Below are 16488 nucleotides of genomic sequence, written 5' to 3'. Positions count from 1 at the left end.
TCCAGACGGTTTGTCGTTCATATTGTTTGATTCCGTGGGTTGTTTGGTTATTTCTAATTACTCTGATATATATTATTTTTCCCTGGATGATTATCTCATAGACATAGTAATATTTGGTAACTAAAAGGATAGCGAAAGGAGAGGAAGAAATGTTTAACTCTAATGTAGCATGACTCCTTTGTTCAGTGGATGATGTAAAACACTTTTTCTTGGGGAGAGATATTGGTGTATTTTAATTTGAGCCATGCTCTCCCCCCTTGCTGTGGCACACAGCACGCGCGCTGTGCATTCACTGCATTCTTCTGGTCTGTAGCACCTGGAGCTGCCTGGACGGGGAAATTAGCATCGATATGGAATTAGTTCAAATGCAATCTTTTAAATCTTTGCAAGAGGCCGGCAAATAATTACACGTTCAGTAAAATGCCAGGGGTCACTGTCTCGGTGGACCTGACATGCTGATGCCCTAACAATACAGTGTACATGGAGCAAAGCACCGGCGGAGATTGCAGTGTTAATGGAAGGAGTCGCTGGGGAATGGGGAGTGGTGGGGGTGTATCAGGCAAAAAAAAAAAAAAAAAAATGTTCAATGCATCTAGGCTGAACTTGGTCTGCTATATTTTATCATTGAGTCTAATTTAGGGAATGAACTCATGCAACACTGCAAAGGAGAGGATGAGATGCTCTGCTTAAGGCTTTTGCTTTGTGCATGTTATATATGAGAGTAAATGATTTGTTCCTAGTCAGCTAACATACAATGTTAACTGCATATACAAGGCTGGCAAGCAGTTTGTCTGAGCAACATTGTAGTGTCCATATATATTATCAGCTTGGAACTTATACATGCTCATATGCTCGGTGATCCTTATGTCCTGTTCTGACCAGGTCCCAAACCCCCCTTTTCCCGAGTAAACTAAATTCCACTGCTATGCAGCTCACATTATAAGCATAATGCCACAGGTGGTAAGTCAAGTCAAGTTAAGGCGAATACAGAACATACCATGTAGATAATGTAGGCCTACAGTGGACTATGTGGAAAGTGAAAGTGCACAGAGAGAGAGAGAGAGAGAGAGAGAGAGAGAGAGAGAGAGAGAGAGAGAGAGAGAGAGAGAGAGAGAGCCTCCAGCTTGGACTGTTTCATAGGTGGTGGCATCGTGGAATGCGGCACCATTTATGGATGTATGATCAGAACCATGAGATGAAGGTCAGCCTGCCTCATGTTACTGATCATGGTAGAGAAAGGAGAAAGGAAATAACCATTTATGGAGTGGAATTTGGTCTGAATACCTCGAACTAAGGTGTGGAGTGCACACACGTTTTGGATTAAGCATTATGGTGATCAAATCAATAGTTTCCCTCACTATTTTGGTCGCAAGTTTTCATTGTATACAGTAGCCTCTTATAACATGGGCTACTGTTACAGTACCCTATTTAAAATCGCATTATGTCAATCAAATTTTCGCCTTAAGGAAGCAAATAATTCCATCTCTCTAATTCAGCGTGCTGGAAGAGAACCTTCTACCGGCACTGTTCTTGTCTCTGCATGGGCATAGCCCTCATCATACACTATAGGTGATTCTGTTCTTGTCTCTGCATGGGCATAGCCCTCATCATACACTATAGGTGATTCTGTTCTTGTCTCTGCATGGGCTTAGCCCTCATCATACACTATAGGTGATTCTGTTCTTGTCTCTGCATGGGCTTAGCCCTCATCATACACTATAGGTGATTCTGTTCTTGTCTCTGCATGGGCTTAGCCCTCATCATACACTATAGGTGATTCTGTTCTTGTCTCTGCATGGGCTTAGCCCTCATCATACACTATAGGTGATTCTGTTCTTGTCTCTGCATGGGCATAGCCCTCATCATACACTATAGGTGATTCTGTTCTTGTCTCTGCATGGGCATAGCCCTCATCATACACTATAGGTGATTCTGTTCTTGTCTCTGCATGGGCATAGCCCTCATCATACACTATAGGTGATTCTGTTCTTGTCTCTGCATGGGCTTAGCCCTCATCATACACTATAGGTGATTCTGTTCTTGTCTCTGCATGGGCTTAGCCCTCATCATACACTATAGGTGATTCTGTTCTTGTCTCTGCATGGGCTTAGCCCTCATCATACACTATAGGTGATTCTGTTCTTGTCTCTGCATGGGCATAGCCCTCATCATACACTATAGGTGATTCTGTTCTTGTCTCTGCATGGGCATAGCCCTCATCATACACTATAGGTGATTCTGTTCTTGTCTCTGCATGGGCTTAGCCCTCATCATACACTATAGGTGATTCTGTTCTTGTCTCTGCATGGGCTTAGCCCTCATCATACACTATAGGTGATTCTGTTCTTGTCTCTGCATGGGCTTAGCCCTCATCATACACTATAGGTGATTCTGTTCTTGTCTCTGCATGGGCTTAGCCCTCATCATACACTATAGGTGATTCTGTTCTTGTCTCTGCATGGGCATAGCCCTCATCATACACTATAGGTGATTCTGTTCTTGTCTCTGCATGGGCTTAGCCCTCATCATACACTATAGGTGATTCTGTTCTTGTCTCTGCATGGGCATAGCCCTCATCATACACTATAGGTGATTCTGTTCTTGTCTCTGCATGGGCTTAGCCCTCATCATACACTATAGGTGATTCTGTTCTTGTCTCTGCATGGGCTTAGCCCTCATCATACACTATAGGTGATTCTGTTCTTGTCTCTGCATGGGCTTAGCCCTCATCATACACTATAGGTGATTCTGTTCTTGTCTCTGCATGGGCATAGCCCTCATCATACACTATAGGTGATTCTGTTCTTGTCTCTGCATGGGCATAGCCCTCATCATACACTATAGGTGATTCTGTTTGTCACGATCGTGTGGCGGATTAACGGACCAAAATGCAGCAGTTGGAAAATATGCCATCTTCTTTTATTTTAACACGAAGATGAACACGACACAAAACTCTATACAAACTAACAAAACAACAAAACGACCGTGAAGCTACAAACGTTGTGCACATACATACAGGCTACAAACGTTCTACATAGACAATTACCCACAACCAATGAGAGCCTATGGCTACCCTAAATAAGGCTCCCAATCAGAGACAACCGAAATCAGCTGTCTCTAATTGGGGACTAATTCAGGTAACCATAGACTCTCCTAGACAACTAAACATACATAGACAACGCTAGACACCTGAACTCCACACAAACCCATATACTACACAACAACCCCTTTACCATAAAAAACACCCAAAACCAACAAAACACAAACATTCCCCATGTCACACCCTGACCTAACTAAAATAATAAAGACAACAAAGAATACTAAGGCCAGGGCGTGACATAACCCCCCCCCTTAAGGTGCGAACTCCGGGCGCACCATTACACAGTCTAGGGGAGGGTCTGGGTGGGCTTCCATCCATGGTGGCGGCTCCGGCTCTGGTCGTGGTCCCCACGTCACCACAGTCCCTAACCGCCTCCTTAGCTTCCTCCAGATGACCCCCCTCCACATTAACCACACTGCATTAAGGGGCAGTTCCGGACTAAGGGGCAGTACCAGGGTAAGGGGCAGCACCAGGGTAAGGGGCAGCACCAGGGTAAGGGGCAGCACCAGGGTAAGGGGCAGCACCAGGGTAAGGGGCAGCACCAGGGTAAGGGGCAGCACCAGGGTAAGGGGCAGCACCAGGGTAAGGGGCAGCACCAGGGTAAGGGGCAGCACCAGGGTAAGGGGCAGCACCAGGGTAAGGGGCAGCACCAGGGTAAGGGGCAGCTCCGGACTGAGGAATGGCAGCTCCGGACTGAGGGACTGCAGCTCCGGACTGAGGGACGGCCCATGGCTAGCTGACGGATCTGGCTGCTCATGGCTGGCTGACGGATCTGGCTGCTCATGGCTAGCTGACGGATCTGGCTGCTCATGGCTAGCTGACGGATCTGGCTGCTCATGGCTAGCTGACGGATCTGGCTGCTCATGGCTAGCTGACGGATCTGGCTGCTCATGGCTAGCTGACGGATCTGGCTGCTCATGGCTGGCTGACGGATCTGGCTGCTCATGGCTGGCTGACGGATCTGGCTGCTCATGGCTGGCTGACGGATCTGGCTGCTCATGGCTGGCTGACTGATCTGGCTGCTCATGGCTGGCTGACTGATCTGGCTGCTCATGGCTGGCTGACTGATCTGGCAGATCCTGTCTGGTTGGCGGCTCTGGCAGATCCTGTCTGGTTGGCGGCTCTGGCAGATCCTGTCTGGTTGGCGGCTCTGGCAGATCCTGTCTGGTTGGCGGCTCTGGCAGATCCTGTCTGGTTGGCGGCTCTGGCAGATCCTGTCTGGTTGGCGGCTCTGGCAGATCCTGTCTGGTTGGCGGCTCTGGCAGATCCTGTCTGGTTGGCGGCTCTGGCAGATCCTGTCTGGTTGGCGGCTCTGGCAGATCCTGTCTGGTTGGCGGCTCTGGCAGATCCTGTCTGACGGACGGCTCTAGCGGCTCCTGTCTGGCGGACGGCTCAGTAGGCTCATGGCAGACGGGCGGCTCAGTAGGCTCATGGCAGACGGGCGGCTTTGCAGGCTCATGGCAGACGGATGGCTCAGATGGCGCTGGGGAGACGGATGGCTCAGATGGCGCTGGGGAGACGGATGGCTCAGATGGCGCTGGGGAGACGGATGGCTCAGATGGCGCTGGGGAGACGGGCAGTTCAGTCATCGCTGTGCAGACGGCAGACTCCTGCCGGCTGAGGCGCACTGTAGTCCTGGTGCGTGGTGCCGGGACTGGTGGCACCGGGCTGGGGACACGCATCTCAGGGCTAGTGCGGGGAGCAGCAACAGGACGCACAGGACTCTGGGGACACACAGGAGGCTTGGTGCGTGGTTTAGACACTGGTGGTAAAGGGCTGGAGACACGCACCATATAGCTAGTGCGTGGAGGAGGCACTGGTGGTACTGGGTTGGGGCGGGGAGGTGGCGCCGGAAATACCGGACCGTGCAGGCGTACTGGCTCCCTTGAACGCCGAGCCTGCCCAACCTTACCTGGTTGTATGCTCCCCGTCGCCTGACCAGTGCGGGGAGGTGGAATAACCCGCACCGGCCTATGTAGGCGAACCGGGGACACCATGCGTAAGGCTGGTGCCATGTACGCCGGCCCGAGGAGACGCACTGGTGACCAGATGCGTTGGGCCGGCTTCATGACATAAGGCTCAACGCTCAGTCTAGCCCGGCCGATACGTGGAGCTGAAATGTACCGAACCGGGCTATGCACGCGTACAGGAGACACCGTGCGCTCTACTGCGTAACACGGTGTCTGCCCGTACTCTCGCTCTCCACGGTAAGTACAGGGAGTAGGCGCAGGTTTCCTACCTGACTTCGCCACACTCCCTTTAAGGCCCCCCCCAAGAAATTTTTGGGTTGTACTCACGGGTCTCCAGCCTTGTCTCCGTGCTGCCTCCTCATATCGCCTCCTCTCGGCTTTAGCTGCCTCCAGCTCTTCACGAGGAAGGCGATATTCTCCAGGTTGTGCCCACGGCCCCTTACCATCCAGTATCTCCTCCCATGTCCATGAATCCTGTGTAGGTAGGTCCTGTTGCCGCTTTCCATGCCGCTTGGTCCTATGGTGGGTAATTCTGTCACGATCGTGTGGCGGATTAACGGACCAAAATGCAGCAGTTGGAAAATATGCCATCTTCTTTTATTTTAACACGAAGATGAACACGACACAAAACTCTATACAAACTAACAAAACAACAAAACGACCGTGAAGCTACAAACGTTGTGCACATACATACAGGCTACAAACGTTCTACATAGACAATTACCCACAACCAATGAGAGCCTATGGCTACCCTAAATAAGGCTCCCAATCAGAGACAACCGAAATCAGCTGTCTCTAATTGGGAACTCATTCAGGTAACCATAGACTCTCCTAGACAACTAAACATACATAGACAACGCTAGACACCTGAACTCCACACAAACCCATATACTACACAACAACCCCTTTACCATAAAAAACACCCAAAACCAACAAAACACAAACATTCCCCATGTCACACCCTGACCTAACTAAAATAATAAAGACAACAAAGAATACTAAGGCCAGGGCGTGACACTGTTCTTGTCTCTGCATGGGCATAGCCCTCATCATACACTATAGGTGATTCTGTTCTTGTCTCTGCATGGGCATAGCCCTCATCATACACTATAGGTGATTCTTTTCTTGTCTCTGCATGGGCTTAGCCCTCATCATACACTATAGGTGATTCTGTTCTTGTCTCTGCATGGGCATAGCCCTCATCATACACTATAGGTGATTCTGTTCTTGTCTCTGCATGGGCTTAGCCCTCATCATACACTATAGGTGATTCTGTTCTTGTCTCTGCATGGGCATAGCCCTCATCATACACTATAGGTGATTCTGTTCTTGTCTCTGCATGGGCTTAGCCCTCATCATACACTATAGGTGATTCTGTTCTTGTCTCTGCATGGGCATAGCCCTCATCATACACTATAGGTGATTCTGTTCTTGTCTCTGCATGGGCTTAGCCCTCATCATACACTATAGGTGATTCTGTTCTTGTCTCTGCATGGGCATAGCCCTCATCATACACTATAGGTGATTCTGTTCTTGTCTCTGCATGGGCTTAGCCCTCATCATACACTATAGGTGATTCTGTTCTTGTCTCTGCATGGGCTTAGCCCTCATCATACACTATAGGTGATTCTGTTCTTGTCTCTGCATGGGCTTAGCCCTCATCATACACTATAGGTGATTCTGTTCTTGTCTCTGCATGGGCATAGCCCTCATCATACACTATAGGTGATTCTGTTCTTGTCTCTGCATGGGCATAGCCCTCATCATACACTATAGGTGATTCTATTCTTGTCTCTGCATGGGCATAGCCCTCATCATACACTATAGGTGATTCTGTTCTTGTCTCTGCATGGGCTTAGCCCTCATCATACACTATAGGTGATTCTGTTCTTGTCTCTGCATGGGCATAGCCCTCATCATACACTATAGGTGATTCTGTTCTTGTCTCTGCATGGGCATAGCCCTCATCATACACTATAGGTGATTCTATTCTTGTCTCTGCATGGGCATAGCCCTCATCATACACTATAGGTGATTGAAGCAAGTGAAAATGTTATGTGACAAGTAGCCTATGGGATGTCATTTGTATAATATGATAGAACAATACATATCATCATCGGCAGGCCTACAACGCGTTTACAAGTCCACTTGATTAATTACGCGCGTTGTGGCTATTGATGTTGGACGGTTGAGAGGGGTGTGTGTAGGCCTATCATGTACACTGAGTATACAAAACATTAGGAACACTTTCCAATATTGAGTTGCACCCCCCTTTGCCCTCAGAACAGCCTCAATTTGTCGGGACATGGACTCTACAAGGTGTTGAAAGCGTTCCACAGGGATGTTGACCCATGTTGACTCCAATGCTTGCCACAGTTGTGTCAAGTTGGCTGGATGTCCTTTGGGTGGTGGACCATTCTTGATACACACTGGAAACTGTTGAGCGTGAAACACACAGCAGCGTAGGAGTTCTTGACACACTTTTAAACCGGTGCTCCTGGCACCTACTATCATACCCCGTTCAAAGGCACTTAAATCTTTTGTCTTGCCCATTCACGCTCTGAATGGCCCACATACACAATCCATGTCTCAGTTGTCTCAAGGCTTAAAAATCCTTCTTTAGCCTGTCTCCTCCCCTTCATCTACACTGATTGAAGTGGATTTAACAGGTGACATCAATAAGGGATCATAGCTTTCACCTGGATTCACCTGGTCAGTCTATGTCATGGAAATAGCAGGTAGTCCAAATGTTTTGTGTACTCAGTGTATGTTTAAACAAATAGACACATAGAACATTTTAAGACGTCGCGGTAGAGTGATTCATTTATTAAAGGAGATGTTGCCTACTCATTTGTATTGTCAACATGTCTGATATCCTCATTAGCCTACATTTTCTCCTTGTCAGCTCATGTGTCGTTGGCAACAATCTCACGTAATTCATGGCAATATGTACAAAAAGTATTTCAGCAGATTTTGTGTGTTTTTTTGTTTGGCTTAATTTGTAGGAAAAGACACATTTTGGTGCGACTTCACTTATAGGAAAATACTTTTTTGGGGGCAAACTTCGGAACAATCGTTTGAAAGTCACTAGAGCAATGCATGATGGGCAATGGTGTTCTACACTGGCTTTTTTGTGTGTCCCAAATGTATTTGTATATAAAACTAATGTGTTAACAACCCAATATTGTTAATCAACCAGGTTGTCACCGAAGAAATTCAAAATATAATAGGAGCCTTATGTTGTTGTTTTTTTGTTAACGCCAATACTGTTTTCTATGCTTGTTTTGCTTAATACTTCCGCATACTAGTGCACTAGTAATTCAGAAAGGCACATTATGTCGTGTAGGCAACAGTTGGCCTACATGATTTTCTTCATTACACATTTCATATTTCGTGGAGCCTACATCACACAATTTTCTTCATAACTTACATTATTTGTCTACCCATATGATGTGAATCACTTTTTTCCGTGTACATTACACCATTTCTTCCATAATGCATTTTATTCAAGGGTTATACAAAAAAAAATTACGAGGGTTTCCAGATTTGTTGTGGGTTAATGATGAAAGAGTGTATTATATATTATCTTTAACTGGTTAAATGTTTGTAGTTCGTATGTTTCAGTAATGATTAACATGGTTAAATAGTTGAATCTCTGCTTGATTTAGCTTTTGGTATATTTAACATGTTAATATATATTCTGTATTTCCATTGAATAAAGCAGTAATTAATCAACACACTACTGTAAATAAATGGACACTACCTGTTATGAAATGGAAATAGCTCTCTGTAAAAAAAAAAAAATTGTGAGAAATGCTCATTCTGAAGCCATTTGGCTACAGGTTTCACAGCCCTATAATGATGATATAAGATATAGCATCTTAAAAGTTTATTGTTTATTTTTTACAACCTATGGGGTATACATGTTGGGAATAGCAGTATAGGAGTGTCTGAAATGAATTAAGTACCCTAACCGTAAGATATATTCAGTGTCAGAATAAATCTCCAGTGAGAAATGCCCAGTCTGAAGCCATTCGGCTATAGGTTTCACAGCCCTATAATATTGATATAAGTTATATCACCTTTAAAAGGTTTATTTACAACCTCTGGGGTATTACATGTTGGGCAAAGTGGTATAGGAGAGTCTGACATATAACCCCTAACTTAATTTCAGTCTATGCCAATGAGAACCAAGAGGGGCCTAGCTTCATCCTTCATGACTGGGAAAAGCCTAGATTCTAGGCCGTAGAAAATCCTCCATCCATCTCATTAGATCAGAACGGGATGGATCAACAGTGATTCATATTACTGGTTTTCATCCTAATAAAAGGATAGTTGTGTTTTGCTGCATAACACACTTACATTATTTGTCTACCCATATGATGTGAATCATTGTCAGGTTATTAGACGTATACGTTTCATTAACAAAAGAACAACATGGTTGTAGGAATAACACTTTAACCTTTTCACACACGTACCAACAACCGGGTGTGACCATTCTACAGCGGTTCCTGAAGTGTACGCTCAAACCGGTGTGATTAGAACGTCCAGTTTCGAATGACGCAACAGTCAGCATTTGAGCTGGCAACACTGTTTCTTCACGGAAACATTTTGCACAAACGCAGTCCAAAATTATGTCCTGAATGTGACTTTTAATTTTGGATGCAATGTTCAAACATTCACAGAAGTAGCTACAGCATAACACAATTATCCAAACCGGAAAATGTAGGCTACATTTGTCCTTGCGCTAACTGAGAAAAGATTGACGTAACACAAGCGGTCATATTTAGTTAACTCTCGGCTGACAGACACCACAATATGAATTAGCTAATAGCCATTACTGTTTATAATGCATCACATCACGGGTGAGGAAAGCATTGATCGAAATAGTAGAGTAAAACACTTTCTATAAATTGAAAGTAATCTGACGATGGGTAGTTTGTGTGCACCACGTTGTTTTTTCACGTCAACCAAAGACAATAAGAGGAGAGAAGATGAGTTTGGTCTGTTTGCAGTATGTATTTTGAAGGGGGTGTGTCTTCTACGATCATTCACTTCCCTTCATTCACTTCCGGAAGTTTACTCGAAAGACAAGTGAACCATTCCTTCACCTCATTATAACATCTTTGGCCTGACAGATTGTTAGTGACACCCAGAATGCATTGTATAATGTCAACAAACATGGCGCCACACATAGCTGGCAAATAGCTAAGCATTCGCTCATTACAATCAGTACAACCTTCAAAAAAGTATTTTACACACATCATATGTGTCCATTACAATCCATGCAATAATCAGAATGCATTATTTGTCACCAGCACTTGAAAACGTGAATAAAACTGTAAATACATTATACTCCAAACATATAGTATGTCAAAAGTTTGGACACACCTACTCATTCCAGGGTTTTTCTTTCTTTTTTACTATTTTCTACATTGTAGAATAGTAGTGAAGACATCAAAACTATGAAATAACACATATAGAATCATGTAGTAACCAACAAAGTGTTAAACAAATATTTTATATTTGAGATTCTTCAAAGTAGCCACCCTTTGCCTTGATGACAATTTTGCACACTCTTGGCATTCTCTCAACCAGCTTCATGAGGTAGTCACCTGGAATGCATTTCAATTATCAGGTGTGCTTTGTTAAAAGTACATTTGTGGAATTTCTTTCCTTCTTAATGCGTTTGAGCCAATCAGTTGTGCTGTGACAAGGTAGGGGTGGTATACAGAAGATAGCCCTATTTGGTAAAATACCAAGTCCATATTATAGCAGGAACAGCTCAAATAAGCAAAGAGACACGACAGTCCATCATTACTTTAAGACATGAAGGTCAGTCAATATTGAACATTTCAAGAACTTTTAAAGTTTCTTCAAGTGCAGTCGCAAAAACCTTCAAGCGCTATGATGAAACTGGCTATCATGAGGACCGCCACAGGAAAGGAAGACCCAGAAATTGTTGAGGACTCCAGCCACCCTGGTCATGGACTGTTCTCTCTACTGCCACGCGGCAGGCGGCTCCGGAGCACCAAGTCTAGGTCCAAGAGGCTTCTAAACAGCTTCTACCCCCAAGCCATAAGACTCCTGAACATCTAGTCAAATGGCTACTCAGACTATTCGCATTGCCCCCCACCCCGCTCCCCTCTCCATACCACTGCCACTCTCTGTTGTCATCTATGCATAGTCACTTTAATTAACTCTACCTACATGTACATACTACCTCAACTAACCGGTGGCCCCGCACATTGATTCTGTACCGGCACCCCCCTGTATATGTTGTTTATTTTTTATTTTTTACTGCTGCTCTTTAATTACTTATTACTTTTATCTCTTATTCTTATCCATATTTTTTGAAACTGCACTGTGTGTTAGGGGCTCGTAAGTAAGCATTTCACTGTAAGGTCTACACCTGTTGTATTCGGCGCATGTGACTAATACCATTTGATTTGATTTGATTTTGATTTGATTTGACTATTAAAGGACACCAATAAGAAGAATAGACTTGCTTGGGCCAAGAAGCACGAGCAATGGACATTAAACTGGTAGAAATCTGTCCTTTGGTAAGACAAGTCCAAATTTGAGATTTGTGGTTCCAACCTCTGTGTCTTTGTGAAACGCAGAGTAGGTGAACGGATGATCTCCCCATATGTGGTTCCCACCGTGAAGCATGGAGGAGGTGTGATGGTGTGGAGGTGCTTTGCTGGTGACACTGGCAGTGATTTATTTAGAATTCAAGGCACACTTAACCAGCATGGCTACCACAGCATTTCGGCAGCGAATCGCTCATCCCATTTGGTTTGAACTTAGTGGGACTATCATTTGTTTTTCAACAGGACAATAACACAACACACCTCCAGGCTGTGTAAGGGCTATTTGAAAGAAGGAGGGTGATTGAGTCCTGCATCAGATGACCTGGCATCCACAATCAACCTACCTCAACCCAATTGAGATGGCTTGGGATGAGTCGGACCGCAGAGTGAAGGAAAAGCAGCCAACAAGTGCTCAGCATATGTGGGGACTCCTTCAAGACTGTTGGAAAAGCATTCCAGGTGAAGCTGGTTGAGAGAATGCCAAGAGTGTGCAAAGCTGTCATCAAGGCAAAGGGTGGGTATTTTGAAGAATCTCAAATATATTTAGATTTAACGCTTTTTTGGTTACTACATGATCCTATATGTGTTCTTTCATACGTTTGATGTCTTCACTATTATTCTACAAATAAAGTAAAACCCTTGAATGATTTGGTGTGTCCAAACTTTTGACTGGTACTGTACATAGGTACATATATACATACATACATACATACATACATACATACATACATGCATACATGCATACATGCATACATGCATACATACATACATACATACATACATACATACTGTATGCTGCAGTATAAATGACAACACGATATACAGAAAATAAGGCACTTACTTTGATAGGAACGCACACATGTCCAAAACTATTATTCGTAAGGAAAACAACAATGAAGGCAATGCGAGCGCCAGCCAGAAAATGTGCCAGTTCGTGCAAGACCGCGCACATGTCAGCAAACTTGATCTGGGGAAACAATGGGGAAGTGCTTGGGCTCTCCTTGAAGAGAGAAGTTTGTCCGGTTCAGTAAACGCTCAAACATAAATTGTCCGCAATACTGAAATGGGCTACTTCTATGTGAATTAATGAGGAGACGGAACACACCTCAATTCAAACTGTTGTTAGAAAATAAAACTTGTTCGAAAATTATTGAAACTGACAAGTTTAATAATTAGCAGGCAGCGCAAATTAACTGTCCTGTTGCGTAACAATTACATTGCTGAACAATGAGTGCATTCTATCATCACGTGAAACTAACAACTCACGCTGAGGTGACCGTTAGAGATATTTGGAACTCACATGTGAAAAGGTTAAATAGATAGTTTGTGAATGTGTAGAATGTGTTTGTTTTGGTTCCACACGGGTAAGTTAACTTATGTAAATTAGACAGTCACGGAGGATGTTCTTCAGAATAACTGGTCAGGGCCGAGCACTTTCCATTCAGCTTCAGGTAACTTTGATGTAAGGTTTGATCACACCTGTAGTGACTACTTCTATCCGTCACACCCATTGTTGCTTATCCATTATTCACTAGATATATCCATGTAATTACACCCACCACAATGTAGAAAAACAGAATGCTTCCCTCTGCTAGATTTGTATTCTTTGTTTATAAATTGTTTTATTTAACTAGGCCAGTCAGTTAAGAACAAATTCTTATTTACAAGGACAGCCTACCCTGGCCAAACCCTAACCCAGACGACACTGGGCCAATTGTGCGCCGCCCTAAGGGACTCCCAATCACAGCCGGTTGTAATACAGCCAGGAATCAAACCAGTGTCTGTAGTGACGCTTCAAGTACTGAGATGCAGTGCCTAAGACCGCTATGCCACTAGGGAGATCACATAACTAGACGTGAACTGGACGTGATCCCAACGCTGCCACCAACGTAGCGGAAGAAAGTGTTGGCTGCAACAGGGTCTCTAACCAGGGCTCATATGTGGCAAAGTGAGCTCTGACGGTTGTTTCCCCACATTTATTGACAAATGATGAAAATCTATCCCCATTCTCCAATCAAAGACATTCATCAATTCCACAAAAAAACAGACAAATAAAGTTTTTTTACTCCAATCTGGCAACCCTCATAAAATCGGACATAGCACCAGTTTCCCAATGTATTAAGTGAAAACAAGCATAGAAAACAGCATTGGCATTAATACAAAAAGTAACTATTATTATATTATAAGTATTTTGGTGATAACCTGGTTGATTAACAATATTAGGTTGTTAACACGTTTGTTTTTTTATATAAATAAATGTGGGATACAAAAAAGACAGTGTAGAACACCATTGTCCAGAATGCATTGCTCCAATAACTTTCAAAAGATTGTTCCCGAGGTTTGCCCCACAAAAATATATTTTCCTATTAATGAAGTCACACGAAAATGTGTATTTTCCTACAAATTAGGTCGCACAAAAATGTGTGTATTTTCACACGAATGAAGCCACACAAAAACGCACGAAATCTGCTGAAATACTTTTTGCACATATTTGTACGAATTGAGTGTGAGATTGTGTTGGTCCTATAGCCTATGCCTTCACTAACTCCCCACTTTCGTGTCGTGGAAATGACAAATATGTCACTTTTTTCTCCATAGAATTTGGTTCAATATTGTAGCTAGCCTATTGCATCAAAATCGATGTGAGTGAAGAGTAGTTGGCAGGTGTCAATCTCAGTATTTCGCTTCACCCACGTCTATTACAAGGGTCACGGAGTAAGACCAAATCGTTCTGTTATCATGTTCTCTAGTTTAGAAAGCAGCAAACATGGACGCTGGCGGGATGAACAACAAAGACATGTCTATGAATGTTATTAAGGGTTTTGTTGTAGGAATACCAACAACTGCGTGTTCTGAGAATGTTTTTGTGCGCATTAAGAATCGTGTTGTCCTATGAGAGAAGAGGGAAAGTTGAATGATGGAGGGTCTTTCTTCCGGATGCGTTTTCAAACAGGCTACATTGTAGATCGAACTGAGCCTTGTCACGTCGAGACAAAACCATTTCTAACCTACAGGACGTGCCTGTCGACTTTGAGCAAATTGGGTCCAGTCACCCCGAGGCCCGAGGGAATGCAGCTAATGTTTCAGTCAGGGCTGGACGACGCGCAGAACAACAAATGAAACACTACATTTATTAGAATATTTCACAGAGAAGAGAAACAGAGAAAAGGAACAAATACACAAATTGCCTACAATTGGCCTTAAAATAACTATGAATTACTTTCTTTAGATTGTTATTTTTCCCGGACCATTATTTCCTCAAGTAAATTGCTTGATATTTTATGATAAATGTCATAACTGAATGGTGGCATGTGCTATGTGTGATCAACCCATGCAGACTGCACATTTACAGTGTAGACTATTAGCTCAGGAGAGTTGATTGCCAGATTATCATTTTACAATTGATAGCCTATCCTCGAAATTGTCTCCCATGCTGTATTGTATGCTACTTAGCCTACAGCAATCTGATCAAAAAACAAGTTTTGCAAGTGCATAGGCCTATAAATTAGCCCTCCCAAACCACATAGGCAGACTTCTTGATGCACATCTAACCTAGGTCTATGAAGAAGAAAATCCAAATTGAACACAATCATTTTCAAGTATACCTCATTCCATCAAAACATATCAACTCACAGCTGTAATGTGGTGACATGGTCAGTCCCTGGACTTTTACCACCAGCTTCGCTGCAAACAAATGCTTGGGGATGTAGGCCACTTGTTATTGCTACCACCGATCTGCATGGCTAGAATCAAGGCTAATAATAAATGTTGTCCTTTGTTTTTCATTTTCTCAGTTTGAGTGAGCACGAGACTGGATCCCTGTAAATGTATGGTGCACTGCATGAGCAAATGTTTTCCCAACCTTTTTTATTAGATTTTTTGATGGACATATTTGTATTTTTGTATTTAAAAAAATCAAAACATTATTGTTGTTATGTTAACATAATAATAATAATAACAATACAAAAAAACACTCTTATTATTATTATTATGATTAGTAGTAATAGTAGTAGGCCTAATAGTAGTATTAATAATAATAATAGTTATTCATATTATTATTCATATTATTATTATTTGTGTGCCCCCCCCCCCCCCCCCCCCCAGACAAGTATTAAAGTGGTAGTGATGGGTCGTTCGTGAATGAACGGCTCTTTTTGAACGGCTCTTTTTGGTGAATGTCAGGAACCGAATCACATCTGTGAAAGAGACGTTCATTTGGCTCCCTGATTTGCATACTGTTAGTACTGCCTTTTAAGCTCCAGACTACGATTAGGTCTTTCTGTAGATAAATTATAAAAACGTTCTCTGAGATTGTAATTCCTCTTCCTCACTGCAGGAAGAATAGATAGTGATGAAATAGCCTTTTTCTTGTCCACACACATTTTTGCAATTTGTTCATTTTTCTCTTTTTTTTTTTTTGCAGACGTCGAATAATTTGGTCAGGTAAAAACGTATTTCAACTGACATGTCACGATTTGACATAATGACAGGCATATTGTAAGCTTTACATTAGACATTTGATATTGTTCCATGGTTTTAAGTATAGCCTACATTTTTAAGCGAAACTGAACGAAGAGCCGTTTGGAGCCAAATGAACGGCTCGTTTAAGCTGAACGGAGACAAATGAGCCGCCGCACTGAAGAGACTCGGAATGCCCATCACTAATAAGTAGGTTTGGAAATCTCCCGCTGCGATTTCCTAGTTAGCGGAGTGATAAGTGGTGTCCAAAGTGACGTGTAGCGGCACTACTGCCAAATAACTGCCAAGTTGTGGATGATATTAGTCGAAAGTTTGTGGTGGAAGCGACATGGTCATTTTATATTCT

Source organism: Salvelinus fontinalis, chromosome 12, assembly GCF_029448725.1.
Source record: "Salvelinus fontinalis isolate EN_2023a chromosome 12, ASM2944872v1, whole genome shotgun sequence".
NCBI lineage: Eukaryota > Metazoa > Chordata > Actinopteri > Salmoniformes > Salmonidae > Salvelinus > Salvelinus fontinalis.
Note: the sequence above shows the minus strand (reverse complement) of the source record.